This window comes from Crocodylus porosus, unplaced genomic scaffold (genome assembly GCF_001723895.1).
Source record: "Crocodylus porosus isolate Cpor-Errol unplaced genomic scaffold, CroPor_comp1, whole genome shotgun sequence".
NCBI lineage: Eukaryota > Metazoa > Chordata > Crocodylia > Crocodylidae > Crocodylus > Crocodylus porosus.
In genome coordinates this window covers 147,132,362-147,142,034 of record NW_017728906.1, presented here as the reverse complement: position 1 = coordinate 147,142,034, position 9,673 = coordinate 147,132,362, and the positions used below count along the sequence as shown (strand labels likewise).

Below are 9,673 nucleotides of genomic sequence, written 5' to 3'. Positions count from 1 at the left end.
TGTGAGTTGGACACTTGTAGTTTACCTCCCTGCAATCTTCTGTCTTATTCACTGTACATCTGTCAAATCCTAAAAGAAACTGCAGGAGACCTACATGCAGCTTCATACATAATAAAATCCTGATTCTTTCCCTGATTTTTATTTCACCCTAAACTCAGCGGTTTTCTCTTCTTTATGCTTAAGTGTTTATAGCAAACATGGTCCAGGCATTTTTAATACATAGGCTGAATTGTTTAGAAAGTTAAGTTACTGCAGCAGGATGCCAACATTTTTTTCTTGAAAAGTACACTTGAGAGCTGAAAAATAGCTATTTGTATCACTTTACAACTAAGCTAAGGGCTTCTCAACATGGAAATTATACTGATACAGTATGAAGTGAAACTGCTATAATAATATTGGTATAACTGTCAGCAGGTTGCCTAACCCTGTTGGTTTCTGCAGTTGGGTTTTGCTTCCTGAGGAGCTCCTCAGCTAGTCCTCCCAAATAAAATACAGTCTTTAGGCAACAAACAAGCAAACAATTAAAACAAAACCATGCCCTTCTGCCCCATCCCAGGCACTATAGGAGCTCTTGGGCCTTGGCCTTGGCACGGCAGCTTGGCTCCTCTCCTGCTTACTCTTCTGGGAGGTTTTTAAAGCTTCTAACAGAGCACTCCCAGCCTAGCCAAAAGCCCTACAGCTGGGCTCTTTCAATGGGGCTAACTCTTCCATTTTAAAGGGATGGACTGTCCCGTTACAAACCCCCTATGTAGATGTTCTAATTGTGATTTAGTACCTTTTCCCGGTGGCTTGGGAGTGGCTTAAACTAATCAAAAAGAAAAATATACCCTCAAGCTGGGCATAAACAAAGAAAATATAGCACATTAAAAGAGAACAGGGCTTACTGCAAAGCAGATACTCCATTGGTAACTAGGCAGACAAAGTTCTTTGGGTAAATGTGATATCTTTGGGCAAATGCGACCAACTAAATAGTTGGAAAAATTGTTCCAACTATTTAGTTGGTTTAATAAAAGATACCACATTTACCCAAATAATCTTGTCTGCCTATGTCCTTAGAACCAAGATGGCTACAACCAACAACCCATTAGTAACTATCCATTTCTCAACTCTTACCCTGCAGTCAGTAAATGAAAGCTAAACCAGGGCAACTCTATTTCATTGTGAACTGTACTGAATGACTTCAGCTTCTGCAGCATTGACGTGTAAGCCTGTTAGGCATGCATTCTTAGTTCCCCTATAGAGCCAGTTATTTCTCTAGAGAAGGTATGAAATTCCATTTCCCTGTGTGCAGAAATTGTTCTTTGGTACCACTTTCTGTTCTGTTGTCCATGACCCACTTAGTTATTCAGAACCGACCCCCTGTGTATTGGTTACTGGGAGAGGCAGTTTTCTTCTCAAATCCTGGTTATATGGTCTTATGATGAGCTGACTCCCATCTGTTCCATGCTGCAGAAATAATCATATAACCTCAAATGCTTTAAAGAGGAAAAATCTGTTTTGTGAGTCTGCAAAACTAGAAACTCATAACAGTCAGAAATGCTTCTAAAAGTAATGCTGTGATGATTAATGATTCTGTCTTCAAGAAATTGGAGAATTTGCCAGCTCCCCACCTAGATACATACTCAGAACTTCTAACTGGCAAGATTCCATTTATTCCTAAAAGGAAATAAAGTGCTCTCTCTTTGTGTAGGGTTACAAATGGTTGAGACCTGAACACATTAAGGATATGCAATACTTCTTAAAAAAAAATCCCCCCCAAAGCACTAATTCTTAGGAGAAACAAATAACACCAGACTCTTTTAAGCAGCAAAGTGGTGTGCCTCACAACAGCTCTTTGGCATTCTGTACCTGGTTATAGAAATCCTTTTGATAAACCTGTTTGGCCTTTAGAAGACTTCAGGAATCCTTGCTAATAACTTGCAGGGTGGGGTGAAGGAGACAAGCCCCAGCAGGCTTTCCTAAGTCCAGTGCCTTAGGAAGAGTGGAGGCTTCTCAGAGCAGTGAGGGAAAGTTTTGCCAACTTCACTTTCAGTCAAACAGGATACCTCATTTTACCTAATGGTAGAAAATGGCTCTCCCAGCACAGCTTTATGCCAGCCTCAAATTGCCAGTGCTCAGAGGTAACAGTGATTATTATTATTTGTTTAAATCTATCTTCAAAAGCCAGAATTGTTTGTTATGTAGCCAAGCATTTCTGCTTATTTCAATCTAACCTGGAAAAATGTGCCCTGCCTGAATGGAGTTGTCTGAGGAGATTATCCATATGTTTCTGCAGATTGCATTTTTCTGAGAAGCTTTTCAGTATGGGACTTCAGTAATCACAAGCTACAGGGATGTGATTAGCTTCTTGCTTGATCCTTCAGTCATTGGCACACAAGGTCAGCATTTGAAATGACACAGATTTTGCATGCAGACGGATTAAACATTTAGGAATCAATAACTGAAGGGGAATAGCAACTTTTCTGAAGTAAGGGACCATAGGACTCAAACTATGCTAAAAGATGACAAATAGCGAGCAATGTAACTGAACCTCCACTACAGCCTTTCTATCAAAGCAGCATCCTCTGGGGCTTAGAGATCTCACCATCCTTGGGATGAACTGTACATCTCTCTTTACCTGGCTGCTCTTCAGGCTACTGCAGAAAATTATGGCCTCATTTTCTCTCTGCTCTCTCTATCTCTACTAGGTAGCTGGTCCCCTGGAAGTGGATGGAGAATCTCGCCCCAGCACTCATACAGGAGCCGCCTAGCTTCAAAGCATAGTAAGGGAAGAGAGAATTCTTGCACACTCTTCAGCCCTTCTGAACACTGTTTAGGCACAAAGCAACCCCTTACAAACTTCATTTTCTTGCAGGTTGTCAGGCATTTTTGATTTACAAGAGTAAAAGAATCTGTGTCTGAAGTAATGTGGGCATTGAAATTACAGTGTAAGTAGCTGTTGGGATACCTGGTTGTGCCTGAAATCCTTGAACTGGATTCTTCTATGATTTCAGTGATGGGGAAGTGACAGCAATGAAGAGGTATGGACTGGCAAAACTAACAGCAGCAAAGAGAGGACATTTTATGGCAGTAAAAATGCAAGTGGGTATTTATGAAGACTAAATATACATATAATAATATAAATAAATAGAAGGCTACTGTGAGAAGAGAATGGGAACTGTGTAGTGTTTGGCCATGGACAGGTGCTACATTTGTATTGGGCAATATGCCCTTTTCCCAGTACAAAAAGTGAGAATATAGACATTTAAGTGGTTTGTACTGGAATCACTGCTTTTTCTACCACAACTGTTAGATTTCTCATAAAGCTATTTCACTGGACAGTGAAGTTTTCTAGCAACATGTATAATGCCTGACCAGGGCATGACAGATGTCCCTAGGACCCTTAGTATCCCATAGTTCTCAATCCAAGGGGGAGGAGAGAAGTAGAGCATTCAGTTCCCTCATAGCCTGCCCAGTAGCCAGCTGTCAGGGGGACTATGCTGCAGTGCTTGCTTGAATCATCTCCACTCTGACTCGGACTGTTTAAGTGGTGTCAAGAGTTCCCACACCCTAACCTCCCTGAGCTTTCCCACTCTGCTGATCATCAGAGCAGATGGAGCAGACAGAAAGGTGAGTGAGGGAATTCCTAGTGCCACTGCCAGAGCCCTGATAACAGCTGGGACTGTGGCCCTACCAGCAAGGGTGAGGAGAGCATTTCTCCTTGCCCCTGCTACCCTTGATCACTAATAGCCTGTTCCCATCCCTGGAAGAGGAGAGGACAGACTGTCAATTATTGAGCAGGGGAACCCTTACTGCCCCCCCTGGCTGGATAGCTTGCCTGTGACTTTGCAGCTCTCTTTCAGGGGGCTGGAATGCCTGTATGTACATCCTCCTTTTTTCTAAGTTTTGCAATTGAAGATCTGTCCATAGCTTTCAATATCTACCATTCTGCCTATTCATATTATGGTAAGTGCTATTCCTTTATTTTTCATAAAGAAAGAACACCAAAGAAAATACAGTTTTCTTATTCAGCACAAGCTATTTTATATACATTTTCATGTCGAACAGTCATAAGAGAACAAGTAAAACAAAAGAAATGTAAGTGCTCTTAAAATAATCAGGTTAAACATATCACTAGTATAACTCCATGGAAGTTAGTGGAGTTGAAGTTAGCACTTTATGCATTGTTTGCAGCATGAGTTTGGGACCTTTGTCAAGTAACTGTTAACTAATTTAGGCTGAACATTTAAGTTTGGGGTTTTGAAGTAAGATATAAGATATTGAAAAAGTTTAAATAAACTTGTAAAAACTCATGGATAACAACTAAAAAAACGGAAAAGAGATACAGAGCAATGAACATAGAAACCAAAAAACACAAATGGAGTAATGGAAGAAACTGGTTAAGAAATCTGAAGCAAGCAAGCTACAAAACACTATGAAAACAAGCCAATTTACTACCACTGCTACTTTGTGCAAACTTAGATGAAACTAGAGAGCTACACAAAACAGTATAAGCTTTGTTATATGAGAGGTATGATGGGGAAATCCAAGTGTCTGCAACGCAATGCTCTGTCTAGCGATTCTTCTGTTTCTAAAGCCTAGATCTGTTGCCTCATGTTCACCACAACCGCACCCGTATCCATGTGGCAGTCTCTGGGTTTATTCCTACAGCATCCACAGCTTTGAACAAAAGCTATCAATGGGTTTAATTCCTATATTTTCAGCCCTTGAGGAATAAAAGCTTCTGTGAAATGGTGAGCAAGCTAAAAACAAGTAAGCTTTATTGCAATGCACAACTCTGAATCTACAGTTTTAACTGAAAACAAGATTAGCAGGATGGGTAGAGAGGAACACAGACATTGAACAGAGTTGAAACAGGACTACGTGAAATACTTGTTCAAAGGCATGTTTATCTGAAAAGTACCTTTCAACTTCTTAGTTAAAACTTTTAAGTAAAAGGGAAAACATTAAAGAATTGGGTTGCTTCTAACCCCACAGCTGCAAATGTCATTTTTATGTCCACTGATTGCATCCAAGATCATAAAATCAGCCAGCTCCCTCTCACAGCTGTAAGAAGCAAGGCTTTTTGGTTATATATTCTGTTAGACCAACTGTACAGTTGGAAGAGGCACCTTGTGCCTGAAAAACTGTCTAATATCTTTCACAACTATAGAGCTGGTTTAATAAAAGATACCACCAAAACAAAAACTCCTTTGTTTCTTGCAGAGCTCCTGGACCATTGTAGCAGCTACAACAACACTTCAAACTTACTATCTCATAACTACAGTCAGTATTTGCATTCTCCCACCAGCCAGGCAGACCCAACCTGCTTATTTAATCAGTGTGGCACTTATGAATCCTACAGAGTCTAAACTTTCACTTAAAATAAAGAACTTCATGGTGACAAAAAAAACCTCTCATGTGAATCAGCATTGTTTTCCTGACTATGCAGAGAGGCTGAAAGTTCCCAATTATTACTTGTACATTAGTGTTAACTCAAAAGCCTAACAATAAGATTTTTAGTGCCAGTATTAACTGTTTCATTGCTGACCATTCTAGTGGGTATGATAGTATGGAACCGCCACCAAGGAGGAATACGCTGCTTTAGTCCGGACTTGCAGAGAGCAAATCAGGAAAGCCAAGACTGAAGGAACTACAGCTAGCTACAAATGTCAAGGAAAATAAAAAGTCCTTTTTTAGCCATGTGGGGAGCCAGAGGAAAAGCAAGGGCAACATTGGACCCCTGCTAAACCAGATGGGGCAACTGACAACTGATGCCCAGGAAAGCAAACTTGCTAAATGTGTACTTTGCATCCGTCTTTCACCAGTTCCATGAGACAGCCTTGCCCACTGTGGGTCAGGGAGGCCTGCGTGAGGGAGAGTCTTTGCTCTACATAGTAGCTGATCTTGTGAAGGAACACCTCAACAGGCTGGATACTTTCAAGTCAGCCGGCCCTGATGGGTTACACCCAAGGGTAGTCAGGGAGCTGGCAAGCATCATATCTCAGCCCTTGACACGGATCTTTGAAAGTTCTTGGTGCTCTGGTGAAGTGCCCAATGGTTGGAAGAGGGCCAATGTCATGCCTATCTTCAAGAAAGGGAGGAAAGTAGATCCAGCAAACTACAGGCCCATCAGCTTGACCTCTATCCTGGGGAAGGACTTGGAAAAGATTATCAAGGAGGCCATCCTTAACAGACTAGCCGAAGGCAATATCCTGAGGGATACCCAGCATGGGTTTGTTGTGGGTAGGTCTTGCTTAACCAATCTCATTTCCTTTTATGACCAGGTGACCTATCACCTGAACAAGGGGGAAGAGATCGATGTCGTATACCTCAACTTTAAAAAAGCCTTCGATCTGGTATCCCACGATCACCTCTTGGCTAAACTGGCTAACTGCTGCCTTGACATTACCACGATCTGCTGGCTGGGGAACTGGCTCCGCGGTAGGACCCAGAGTGTGGTGGTTGATGGGAGCTAATTGTCTTGGTGCACTGTGGCCCACAAGGCTCTGTCCTAGGGCCTATACTCTTTATCATCTTCATCAATGATGTGGACGTGGACATTGGTGTCAGAAGCGGACTGGCCAAGTTCGCTGATGACACCAAACTCTGGGGTAAAGCATCCACATCTGAGGATAGGAGGGTGATCCAGGCAGATCTGGACAGACTCATGAAATGGGCGGATGAGATCTTGATGGTGTTTAACACCGAAAAATGCAAAGTTCTCCACCTTGGGAGGAAAAACCTGCACCATGCTTATAGGCTCAGTAGTGCTACACTGGTTAGCGCTACAGATGAAAGGGACTTGGGGGTCATGATTGACCACAAGATGAACATGAGCCTTCAGTGTGATGCTGCGGCTAGTAAAGCGAGCAAAACGCTGGCTTGCATCCATAGATGCTTTTCAAGCAGATCCCGGGACGTCATTCTCCCGCTGTACTCGGCCTTGGTGAGGCCGCAGCTGGAGTACTGCGCCACAATTCAAAAAGGATGTGGAGAAGCTTGAGTGGGTGCAGAGGAGAGCCACACACATGATCAGAGGTCAGGAAAACAGACCTTGTGATGAGAAGCTGAGAGCAATGGGGCTATTCAGCCTTGAAAAGCACAGGCTCAGGGGTGATCTGGTAGCCACCTATAAGTTTATAAAGGGTGCTCATCAGGATCTGGGGGAACATCTGTTCACCAGAGCCCCTCCAAGGGATGACAAGATCGAATGTCACAAACTCCACTGTGACCTGTTCAGGCTGGACATAAGAAAGAACTTCTTCACTGTCCAAGCCCCCAAGGTTTGGAACAGACTGCCACTGGAGGCGGTTCAAGTGCCCACTTTCAATGCCTTCAAGACACATTTGGATGTTTATATTGCTGGGATCCTATGATCCCTGCTGACTTCCTGCCCCTGTGGCAGGGGGCTGGACTCAATGATCCTCCGAGGTCCCTTCCAGCCCAAATGTCTATGAAATCTATGAAATTTGAGAATTGCTGCAGGGAAAGAAATTCAAAATGAAGAAAGGCAGAGATTTATAAAGTCAGAAAAGAGAGTGGAACAGAAAAGATGATGCATGGAAAAAAGGGAAATAAAAGGGACAGAAACAGCAGTGATCTTAAATGGGATTATATATTTCCACCAAGGGATATGGCAATAAGATACTGGACAAATAGTAAATGATGTAAGCAACTAACTTCATGTAATAACTCAGAGATTACAAACTGCCATTGATCTTTGTGAAAACATTACTTTGAAATCCTCTCTAGACTGGAACGTGTATAGATCAATTCATGGGCATCTAAAAAATTGGCTTAAAATAAATGTTTTCATGCATCACTAGCATGTAGGAAAGCACGTCACAACCTAAATTAACCAAATTCCCTTTTGCTACACAGCTCATCTGAAAACAAATGTACATAAATAACTTTGTGCCATGTACATTTTTGAACAAGCTCTCCATTTTGAAAAGAAGACTCTCAAGACATTAATTGACCTCTTTCTTGAAAGGAATCTGAACAAACCTCTTACCTGGAACAAGTCTCAACAGATTAAATACTTTCTTGCTCTTGGTGGTTTTTATTTTTTTTATTTTTTGACTGAATCATTTGTTGTCTTTAGTCATAAAGACTGTTTCACGCTTGCAGTGATAAATATTGAAACACAGTCAAAAGACATGTTGCTTTGTCACATTGTTTTACTTATTCATATGGTCTTAGGGAGAAAAAAAAATCTGGTTTTATAGTTTTGGTTTAAATAACATAAATTCCAGTGCTGAAGTATCCATGATATTCAGAAGGCAGCACTCATAATTTAAATTGTGCTCAAATTACCCTGCCTATTAAATAGTTCAGCACACTGCTTAGTTAAAAATAGAAGTAAAACCTTTTTGAAAAGATTTTTTTCAAGAAATAAGATGCTTTTCTCTATCAGCAGAATGCAAGCAATCTAAATATACTTATTCTGCATGACTGAGGACTTTGTCTGTGTTCACATCTTTTTTATTGGATTTGATATATCCTTCCAGTCAGACTGGCTCTGCAAACCATTATGCACCAATATGATACAAAAACATCTTGGAGCGTCAAGATTCTGTTTAGGTGGTATAATGTGATTGTTATCACTTACATTTTTCACTGCTTCTCTTCATTCATCAAGTTTTTTAAAAAGTCATTTTGCCATTGGTATCATGCACAAACATAAAACAATCATCCTCCATTACATTTTCGATCCTCCTTAAAGAGAGGTTTTATAAAAGTTGATAATCATGTATGTGTGTGTATGTGCACGTGTGCCTATATATATTTAACTGGCCCAAATATTAGGAGCAACTAAATTTAGAAATAATAGTCTTCAGTAAAACTTAAATACATATGAAATGTGATTTAAATGTTATACTTTACAGTTTATTTTGTTAACCTAAAAAATAAAGACGTTTGAAAAGTGATGCATCACAGTGCTCTGGCAAATCAAGCATCTGGTACTGAAGCAGGAGTCAGGTTATTAGTGGGTAAACATATCACAGAGATGATTGGTTTACAGTCTATTTAGAAAGGTAATAACCAAATATTTTATATAACACCCTGCCTTCATATGAGCTATGCAATAACATGGGCTCTGATTACTTTAGGTCAGGTCTGTCCAAGTCTTTAATGGTCTGGGTCTCTGCATCAGTGGGGGCCAAATGCTGCAGGGGCCACATCAGCAAGAGTCCCAGGTGCTCTCCTGTTGTACCAGGCACCCAGGTACTTCCTACCTCCATACTGCCCCAGAGAGCACAGGTGCTCTCATCCACCTCTGCACTGCATACGAGTGTTTCCCCACTGCACAACATCCATGCACACAGGTGTCCCAGCCTCACCTTCAGTTACTTGTGCCATGGCAGGATCCCACACCATTACCTTCTCTAGCACTGTAGACTGTGCCATGCTTTTCTATCTCAGACTCTGGAGCAAGGCAGGAAGCAGAAAGCAGAGAACGGGGAGTGTGTGTGGGAGGAGGCAGGAGATGTCTGGAACCTCTGGCTGATACTCATGCAGCCACAGCAATAGGGAGAGCAGCAGATGGGTGAGAGTCCAGGGGCTGCAAACTAACCTTCTGCAGGCTGCCTAAGGCCCATGTGCTGGCAGTTGGACAGCTCTGCTTTCTGCAAGTAATCAGCAACATCACACCAGCTGTAAATGTAGTGCTTGGAAAAGAAGAGAGAGG

General features: G+C 41.7%; 1 long non-coding RNA gene across 1 annotated transcript; it reads left to right on the top strand.

Moving 5' to 3' along the window:
• Positions 1–2,030: 2,030 nt before the first annotated feature.
• Positions 2,031–8,142, top strand: LOC109306254. The gene is made up of 4 exons (XR_002099917.1): positions 2,031–2,120; positions 2,994–3,081; positions 3,910–3,945; positions 7,864–8,142. It is a non-coding gene; the product is annotated as an uncharacterized LOC109306254 (long non-coding RNA).
• Positions 8,143–9,673: the final 1,531 nt, after the last annotated feature.